Raw genomic sequence first — 10,676 nt, 5'->3', positions numbered from 1 at the left:
GGGGGGGCTCTTTTTTCTTTAACTTACTTACCTCGACATCATAGTGTGTTTGATATTTCCTCCGCCCCTCCCCTCCCCTTTCTATGGAACTTTTTTTTAGTTAAAAAAAAGAAGCAGAAGCAGTGATACACAGGTAAGGTGTAGTGTAGTGGACTCAAGCCCAATCTTTGCATGTCCCCTCTCACCATTTGACGGTCATAACCTCATGTTGTCCCCTGACTCGACACTAATGTAAGTACCTCCCCACCCCTCATCCCATCCCTTCACCCTCCCAATACCGATATAGAAAAAAATGCCAGGGCACATCAGGGCTATGTGGGATACATCCTAGCTAGGAAAACGGAGACACTCGACAAAATATTTCTTCAACATGAGAGCCGAGCTCAAGTCCTTAATTAGCATGACTATAAAGCACCCTATATAGTCATAGGTAGTGGGCCAGTATTTCTGCTCTATTAAATCGTCTTTATAGATTTTTTAAAAATTGTTTATATTCAAAATCGGAGTTATCGACTAGGCTCTCTGTAATTCTGCCACTCACAGCACTGTTCACATGTTATGTGGACTATAGAGCGTAGACCCATGAACACTTGGGAGAAGGGGGGTCTACAGTAGCGGGAGAGGGGTGTAATTATTTTGAAATACGTTTTACAGACTGATTAAAAGACCTGGTGGAATCAGACGCTCGTCAATTATTGGACAAATTAAATTTTTGGTATCCTCTTAAAGTATGTTCATTTGTCTTGCTTTTAATGGAAAAAAGAACCTATTTTGAATAGTCGAAATAATAATACTTGCAATTGGAATTGGTAGGGGTAGCCTGGTGTCAGAGGTAAAGTTAGTGAGAAAATGGGCGCCAAAGTTTGGGTGCTTCTAAAGCATGAGTGTCCTTGAAAACTGCAAATTTACATATTTTTATGCCTTTGGTCAACGTTTTTCAGTAACTGTAACTTAGACATGTGTTTTTTAAATAGACGTAAAAGGTGTTGAGCCCAAAAACAAACAAAAATCGAAAAAAATTCGAAAAAAGAATTGCCCAACCGCTGGCAAAATTCCGGTTTCTTTGATTTTATTATTTTGACGAGCACCTGATTTCACCACGATGCTTCACATAACAGACTCTGGCTGTGTTGCTGAGGAACGTGAGTCCACCTCAGTTATCAGAATTTCCATCAAGGTGAATCTCGTCGTAACCAGTTTTGTCAAAGTTATGCGAGTTTAACTCAGCGCTATGTGATCTCCCACGGTGAGTGGTGTTTAGATTGTTTTGTTTTTTTCTTCAGTAACGCACAATATAATCCAATTCGAGGTAAATTCGACTTTTAACCCTTATCTGATCATGCTGACATGGTCAGTAGTATCATGATCAATGTCTGGGATACTTTACGTAAAATCCATGGGGAAGAAGATTAAAAGGGGGAGGGGAGGTCTGTCGAGCCGGTCTCGGCAAAATCAGATTTTCCTGACTGGTGCACACTAATAATAAATAGCATTTTGTATAGCGCATATCCCCGTTCAACCAGCAGGCTCTATGCACTTTACACTATATTATTACCCCAGCAGACCATAGAACACTCCGAAACATTCTCAGCTTCTACTTTACAATTACTCATCTACAGTTTATTTATGATGTATTCATCGCCATCAAATGCCAGATCTGCTAAAGACATCGTCTATCATGGTTCACCATTCATTTTTTTTTCTTGGAAGCTCTAAAAATACGTCATTGTCCAGGTATTTCCCTGTCACCCATTTGTTCCGGTTTTCTAAGTAAGCTGCTTTGGGTCAACTCCTGCCTCGTTTGCCTTCAATGTTACCAGAGAGAGAAAGATGATCAAGACCTTTATGTCGATTCAAGTGTCCCAGAAACTGATTTTATTTCTTCCTGATTATCTTTTCTTAGTGAACGGCCTACGTAAGCTTCTTTAACTACTACCTCTGTTTCTTCCATAAAATTCTCACCAATCTCCTGAGAAACCACATTTTTATGCTTCTATTCTAGTTTCACTGGGGTTGTTGTTGTTTTTTTAATCATACAGCATACGCATTACAATTTTTTTCTTAAATCCAACGTTTTTTGTTATATAAGGTGTTATCTGTCGTCTAAAGGTTTTTGGGGAGGTTTTTTTTATTTATTATACATTTTTTAAATTCAGAATGTTTGGAAAAAATCAAAATCTCATATTTTCATTTCATTTTTTCCTACTCTTCCGAAGTGTATCAATGGGTTAAAATTATATTTGGATACAAGATTGCCCAGGGCAATGGCTTCATTGTGTAAGAGGCTCTTTTTCAATATCTTCTGTAAATTGTATTTTATTATAGAAATTCCAGTACAATCCGGCAACAATTGGTTTTCGTTTTAAATGGCCAACTTTGACTCAAAAAACTTAGCAAGATATCAAAAAGGCTCCCACTCAATGTTAACAGTCCTCTTGTCTAAAATGTTGCAGTATGAGTTTTGCATTAATAGTAACATACATACCAAGTTTTGAGTCTTTACACCAAGTAATGATGATTTTAGCCCTCAGGTGTGACATCCCCCCCCTCCCCCAATCCCTTTTTTAAAAAGAACCCAGGAGACAACATTTAAAGAGAGAACGAGTTTGAATGAAAAGAATGAGTATCACGTTATGTCCACCTAAAATGTGGGTGGGTGGCGGTGGAGGGGGATAAATACCTTGAATCAAAATAATGGATTACCCTGTGCTTCATGATTAAAATTATTATTTATTGCGATCCAAGGTCTCTAAATCATCCTTACTCCCTCCCAATCCCCCTATCCCTCCCCATTCCCCTCCCCACTCCCCCTCTCCTTCCCCCTCTCCTCATTCTGTAAGTCTTGTTGCACAGCGTTGACGTTGCTGTCAAATTGTAAGGATAATATAATGTCATTTTGTTTCAAGGAAGTTAGAGAAAAAAACTTTTTGCGATGTACCAAAAATGCCTTGTTCCTTTCGACTAATTTTATTCTTTAATATGTTTTTGTAAAGAAATTAGAGAGATTTTGCACATATTATTATCATCCTTTTTCATTGAACAAAGGAGATTAATGCGATTTTAGCAACTTGGAAAAGGTCATGCGACTGCGGGGCGTATAAGTTATGCGAACAGCAAAGACCTTCTTACACCATTCCCGAACTTTGGACGCGCAAATTATTTACAAATACCAAGATGCAAACAAAATGTATGGTGATTAAAAGCTGGCAAACAAAAACGATGGCTCCGGTATCTTTTGATCGTTTGACTTGAGTCACGAAAGATAGCCATGTTCATGGAAGTTTCATTCTCTTTTCCTTCGAATAAAAGGCTGCACAAACGGAACAGATCGGGTGTTATGATGGACGTGTTTTCATGTTTGCATTGTTAATAATAATAAATGACATTTATATAGCGCTCAACCCCGATTAAAGTACACCGGCTCTGAGCGCTTAGTTAAATAAGTTGTTTCTCTGATGATTTTACTGAAAACAGAAATGTGATCACTGCCAACAATGTCCATTTAGAAACGCTTTGGAAGCCATGAAGCTTAGACCAACATTGAGTATTATTTCAACGTTTGCAAGAACCTAACATCCTTTTCGTCTTGTCCATTTGTTGAATGTTGCTACTCGAATCTTTCTGCAATTAAACACTTTTGTTTCTTGCCGTTCTGTCTCCTTGTGTTGAATGTAGTAAGCCGATTTTTAAAATACAGTCGAACCTGCTCTAACGACCACCTTATTAGACTTTCCCGTGTACAAGTCCCCATTTCCCCTTTGCCTATATTTTAAATAAAAATAACTTTATGTAAGGCATCTACGTTTCTAAGACAACCACGTTTCTTCTCAACAATGGATGGCGGTATCAGAAGCGTTCGAATGTACCTTTATAGATGAGGTAACAGACAAGAAATTGCCTCTGGAGACTTCATGTTAAATGACGGAGGCCTAAAATCAGATCGAGAAAGTCATACGTGGCTGTAACGATAAAATAACATGATGTTATACTGAGCGTATGGTCTTGTGGGGACTGATTCGAGACCCTAACTTCTCTCTCTCTCTCTCTCTCTCTCTCTCTCTCTCTCTCTCTCTCTCTCTCTCTCTCTCTCTCTCTCTCTCTCTCTATATCTATATGTATGAAAATTTAACTACCCTATCATCGTGTTATAGCCTAGCACTACTCACTCATGCAGCATACCAGTTAAAAGCTGAATAAGTTCTGCATCATCTGAGTCATTAATATTTCATCTATGTTAATTAATAGACGCCCGACAAATAGTCACGCAAATTTGACCTTAAAAAATCTGGTTTTGCAAAATTGTACAATTTTTTTTTTTAACCGCAAAAGTGTGTGTGCGCGAATATCGAGGTGCAGCAACGTTGGTGGAATGGACATGTAATAAATATAAAATGAAAAGAGAATGTTGTTGTCTCTACAATGAACAGCATCTTCTGGTGATATTTTCAAACAGATTGGAAAACAGAGCAGTTATAAATACCACACAAAACCTAAACTTCACATAACATGTGCTCTTTAGTATTGTTTTGATTTTGTTCAGGAGCTAATGATTTTGTGTAGAGCACGAAACGTTTTTGCCCATGGACTGTGTTAGTCAAATATTGGACATACTCATCTGTCAGTGAGGAACAGAGGCCATGAAAATGCCATGGCTTGGGTGGTTGGAATGGAATGAACAAGATCGCCTTCGTGAGAATCACCTGATGGCTTGGTTTAGTGGACTACATCGCGCAAGTGGTGGAATATCATTATTTTCGTAATGGTGTCTTTCAAGTAGACATCCCAGTGCACAGCAAAGCACTTTCTCACAGGGTCAATGCCACTGGACAATTCTTGGAACACCAAATCAAATCAATGTTGGAGTGGTCACCAATAAATATCCCTGATATGAATCCTACAGGTATGTGAAGTCCCATGACAAAGCAACGGAAGAAACGCGACTTTGCTCCCAATTCAGACCCTTTGTTTGCTACTCTCTATGATATGTGGAATAAAATGACAGATAATTGTGTCGAAAATTTAATAGAGTCGATACCCAAAGGGTTCGTGCACTAAACAATACCAACGACTTCTAAGCAAAATAACAATGAGCACATTCATTAGTGTTGAGTCTATGTTTTGCTTGGTATTTGCGTTGTTCGTTTTATTTGAAACTATCATAATAAAATATCGTAATGAAATCTAATATTGTTTATCGCATAGACAAAATACTCCATTCATTGGATATGCAATGTATGTCCATTCTATCAATACCGATGCTTCTCAATACACGCACGAAGACAATTTTGCGTTTCTTTGATTTCGCACAATTTTTCCAAGCATGATTTTTTTAGGTCAATTTTGAGTGACTATATCTCAGGTGTCTCTAAACTTATATGATTTATTAATTTACCGTATGATGCAGAATTTAGTTAGCTTTAAATCAGTATGCTGATGAGTGGGTAGTGCAATGCTTTACCATGATTATTGAGTGACTACATTTTCACGGATTTTTTTGGACGCCATTGTAAATGTATATATCATTTTTTTCCACCTGTCCCATTGCCAGGAAAATGTCATGAGAACAATCTCCATATAATCTTACTTTGATAGGTGTGATATTTAGTGGGTTTTTTCATAGCATCAACAGTGTTACATGAATTACACACAATTTTTAAAAAATCCTGTTGATAACTTTGGGATTCAAGGTATTATTTCTGTACGAGTTGCATGAATTCCCAGGGAAAAGTATAAAGAAATGATGAAAACGTTCACGATTCAGAAAACGTGATTTGCTGGGAAGGTGCTCGATCACACCCATGCTTAATGTGCATGACTGGTTGCTCCTGATGAATGCTTATATTTTTAAATTCCTCAGGATCATTGGTTACAGACACCGATGACAAAATGTAAAGAAGAAGCAGTAGCTGTTTAACTTTTTCAAGAGGATATGACAAAAGATCTCGAGAAAGTCGCCTTCCGAGTATGTGTAGCGTCAATGAAGAGAACAATAGTAGAACACTGAGAGACAATTAAGAGAAAATTTGGAAGGTGCACGAAACAGTATGACATCAAGTAGCAGCTGCTCAACAACAACAAAGCAATCTACATCACGACCAAAAATAATACAGTTTGCACCACCAGTAGAGCATCTAACAGTTGTGACTGGGGATAGTCAGGGCTGAGTACTTTCTCCTCTGCTCTTTGTTATCTATATGGACCAGATTATGGATACAGACCCAGACCAGGGAGCACTGAACTAGCTCCTGTGTTTACTGTATGCGGATGGTCTAATGATGATACACAACGACATGGGGAAACTGCAACGGCACACAGATCAGCTAATGGGAGCTGTACGAGGGTAGATCAGAAAGTAACGGGAGTTGCCATCTAACTGCTAAGATAATATTGTCTTCAGTCATATTCGAAATACACATAATTAATCAGTAACGTCTTCTCGTAGACCAACCATAGACCTTTCATGAGATGTCACTCTTGATTATATCAAGAAGTTTTAGACATAGGAGGGTTTGCGTTCTGAATGAAACAAGACGAATTTTTAAAAAGTTAACATTTATTTTACATTTTAATGCACTGTAAACTAGGCAAATCACCAGAACTAATTCACAGAAATTAACAGTGCTTGTAGAGAATCTGCTTGTTCATATGGCATAGTTTATCGTTGGGTAAGAGAATTAATAGAAGCGAGAACGTTCCGACGACTCAAATTCCTATGTGAAAAAAAAATACGTTGATGTTATCTAGCACCATATTACACACAGGATCTCTGTACCTCTATACAAAAACCGAATGACATGTTTGGCCTTTAGTTTGGGTTGATGAAAAAAACATCACCCGTGGATAACTCCATATCAAAAAGCATGTGCTCGTTGGATATCCACAGAATTGTTCAATATATTTGAACCGAATGAACCAAACGACAAACAGACAGAGTCTTGGGAGCCGAAACGTGGATTGTCTCCTTTGGAATTGCATCCAAAAATCTTTATCGCAAGTGCCTAGATGAAAAGAGAGACACCGGTTGTTTCCGTCCAAGATTCCGAAGCAGAAAGAGGCTTTTAAATGTCTTTTTTATCACAGTGCCCCCCCCCCCCCCCTTGTGTTTGGCAACATTCCACATAATACCCCTATGGCCGCTTTTCCCTATGTGCAAAAGCTACTTCTCCAGTTGAAAAATTACGCCGATAGGCAGAGACATCAGATCGAATTCTGTTGCACCGTGCTCCTCAAGGACACTGCAGCTTCCCACAAAGCAGGTTGTTGCACGCAGTTAGTAACTCAATGAAAACAAGAGCTGAGGATATAAATTTTGCCTCACCCGGCCTACAGTTTTGACTTCACTTCTTGTAATTTCTGGTAATTTCCTATTCAAAAAGAAAAGCGTGCTGAACAAAACAGCTGTAAATTCAGACATGTGAAGTGTAGCGGAAGCTGACCCCCACTGTCCCTCCCAGAAGTAGTGGTGGAAGCTGAAATCCTGCGTACAAAGTCGAAAAATTATTGACTATGAACTTTTTAGGTCCACAGCATTAAAAGTTTTGATAAACATCTCAAATTACTTTACTTTTTATCCACCCTCGTAAAACATACGTCGTGAAAATAAGCATTTGTATGAGCGAAGTCATTTACCGTCAGCAGGACGTCGGAGATGCATGACATTTACATCAACGGGTCCCCGCTGAATCAGACATGCGAGTTCAGTATTGTCTCTGAGGACGGCAAGCTAAACAGATACATTGATAAAAGATGCCAGAATATAAACAATGCCAGTCATTAACTCGCTCCTCCCTTGAGATGTCCCAGCACAACGATAAGCAACCAGGAAAAAGTCATCAATGCCATATTTACACTAACACTCACATACCAGCTCCAAACATTGCCTCTGACAAAATCCCTCGAGAAGACGTGGATCACCTGCGACATGCAATGCCTCAGGAGAGCTGTAAACAAGACTAGGAGATATAATATGATCAAGAGTGAGGTTATCAGGGACATGGTGGGAACACCACTAGTCCTACAGCACTGCGGACAGTGGTTTGGCCACCTCTAGAGGATGCCTCCCGAATAGCCCTCTCTTCTAGCTCGAGCTTGAGAACAAGAGAGAGACTATGACGACACTGGAGTGACTCTGTAGTAAACATCCTCAGAACACACAATATGTCTCTCCTCCAGACCACTCGCCTGGCTGCAGGCACACAACTGCGTCTTCCAGCGACGCCCTCCGGCATCATTAGAAAGGGGCAAATAATAAAATATTTTTTCCGCCTACTAATAGTTTTAAAACAAAGCGGATGTACATTTCTTGTTTTAAAAAAACAACAATACACAAGGGTGCCTGGGCTTGGGTAGGTTGATACTTCCCAAATTTTTGTCGATGTACCCCAAAAATAGAAGTGTTGTGTCCTTGAAACGTTATGATTAACTAAATTAAACAGGTTGCACTATAGATCTTGTACACTGTTTTGTATAAAAGGAGAGCACGTGTGTACTTAGGGTTTCTCTTATGTCGCGATTGGGTGCCGTAAATTGGTAAGTTAGGAGTAAAAAGCGTTAATGTGGTATGTATTGGTGCACTGTTGCTCAAATAAATAAACGGAGAGATTGCTTGGAAATAAATGGTTTTTTATATGCCTCTGGGGATTACTTTAACGGCGGTGATGATGATGATGATGATGATGATGATGATGATGATGATGATGATGATTTTCCTCACTTCACCCAGGTGGGAATGGGTACCGGCCATAGACAGCGAAAGATCTTGTCAGAACGTTAGTGTTTTAGCGCCTATAAAATACAGCTTGCTCTGTATGCTTCCCAGGAAGTTGAGGTTGTTTCAGAATGCTCTCAAATCTGCTGGGGTAATGGTATAGATTGTGAAGCGCATTGAGCTTGTGGTTGAGCGGAGATTTGCGCTATGCAAATGCTATCTATGATGATGATGATGATGATGATGATGATGATGATGATGATGTTGTGATGATGATGATGATGATGATGATGATGATGATGATGATGATGATGATGATGATGATGAGGAGGAGGAGGAGGAGGAGGAGGAGGAGGAGGAGGAGGAGGAGGAGGAGGAGGAGGATCATCATCATAATATTTCTTAAGAATCGACTTGTTTTACATTCTAGAGCAATGACTATGGTAATGTTGTTGAGTAGTCCCTATAAACTGGCGTGTGCTGTGTCCCTGAGGTGTCATAATTTACCAAACTAAGCAGCTTACTTGTACTAATGCATAATGCTCACTGCTCTGCACTTGAAAGGATAACGCACGTGTGCTGTTAATCACTTTACAATCCCCTGGGAAGGTAACGGCACTGAATAATGATTCAAGAAAAAGTGGCGTAAAAGAAGAAACAGTAATTATGATCTGACCAAGGCTATAAATTGAGCTCAAATTGAAAGATACTGGCTGACAAGGGTGGCAGACCCGGATTCTAATCTACGTTTGAGTCATGGATAAAGAAGGAATTTCTAAAAAGAAGATAGAAGACCGAGTATTTGGCCGGGGACCTGCGATCATGACTCCTCCCCCCCCCCCCCCCCTTTCCACTTCCTTCTCTTCCACCCTTCCTCTTCCTCTTGGTATAAATGAGAGTGCTTTGCATATTAAAGAATAATTGGTACTGATATTCTAATGAGACAGAAAAATGAATGTAGAGGAAAAAAGAGAGCAAAGGGAGAGAGGGGAGAAAGAGAAAGAGAGAGAGAGAGCGAGTCAGACAGTCAGACAGACAGACAGACAGACAGACAGACAGACAGACAGACAGACAGACAGACAGACAGACAGACAGACAGACAGACAGACAGTGGGAAGAAAGAAAGAGAAGTAAAGGGAGTTCTTTGTGGACACTCTCTCATAAAGTGTATACAAATGGGATGCAAAACTGTTGGTAAGCGTACGGATGGGGTCAGTTCAGTTTGTTTCTTTGCTCTTCTTTGCTATGAACACCTTGATCTGTCTCTCGTGATATGTTGTGGTTATCATGATGGCTAGTTGTAAACTACACATCAACAACATGTTCGATCAATGATTGTGAACTAGCAGTGATAATAATATTACATCGCTCTTTTTGCGTGAATAAACGTTCACTGCTGGTTATGAGAATGAATGATAAATAATTATGATTGACGTTTGAGAAAAGTGTGGCTTAATCAGTAATGAGTATTATTATGCACTTTGAATTCTCTCCTCTGTAAATTATGTTGTCCTACGCCCCTTTCACATTCTGTGGACACATAAAGAATAGCAAAAAAAGGCTTGGTTTTCTGAACTGGCATTCGTGTGCAAGTACATGTATTTAGGCATCATTGACCTTTATGGAAGTATGTTTAGGAGGCTTTACTTGGACTTCATGTAGAGAATCTAATGTTCTGACCGAGTTTCACTTGGAAAGACGAAAACGTGATTTTTTAAGAATAAAATTAATATTTTGAATTATGAATTTGTAAAAGGTTTCATTAATACACATAAAGATAATAGAGCGCTAAATTTTTTATATGGCACGTCTTAGTGATGTTACCTGATAGCACGTATCAAATGAGAGTTGACCAGTTGCTAGATATTGCAACAGTAACTACTCTGTCATGTCTTATCGACGAATGCTCAAGTAGTGCGCGACTATAAGCTGTTCACTTTCGTCTAACCGCGGTAAAAACAACGTAAAA

The sequence above is a fragment of the Aplysia californica genome, unplaced genomic scaffold (genome assembly GCF_000002075.1).
Source record: "Aplysia californica isolate F4 #8 unplaced genomic scaffold, AplCal3.0 scaffold00368, whole genome shotgun sequence".
Classification (NCBI taxonomy): Eukaryota; Metazoa; Mollusca; class Gastropoda; order Aplysiida; family Aplysiidae; genus Aplysia; species Aplysia californica.
Note: the sequence above shows the minus strand (reverse complement) of the source record.